Here is a 316-nt window from a genome sequence, read left to right on the forward strand (position 1 = left end):
TGAACAAGTACAGAACTATGAAGTCTTTCAGGCACTCCTGCACTCCTCTCCGTACGGGCGAGCCTCTCTCTGGTCCTGCAACACTGCAGCGTAATCTCACCAGGGAGCATCATTAACGTGATCGACAATCGGACCAGGTAAGTCTGTACCCTTGAGATTCAGCCTTCTGAAACGAGATCTAAATCTGTAAGGAAAGGGTTAATAACCTTTTTCCACGGCAAAGGACTCTAGAGTAGCCAACATAACACACAGACTAAAACCTTGATCATCTTACCAATAACTAACACACCCAGAGGTGTCTGATCGAGGAGACAGG

The sequence above is a fragment of the Buceros rhinoceros genome, unplaced genomic scaffold, assembly GCF_000710305.1.
Source record: "Buceros rhinoceros silvestris isolate BGI_N320 unplaced genomic scaffold, ASM71030v1 scaffold5980, whole genome shotgun sequence".
NCBI lineage: Eukaryota > Metazoa > Chordata > Aves > Bucerotiformes > Bucerotidae > Buceros > Buceros rhinoceros.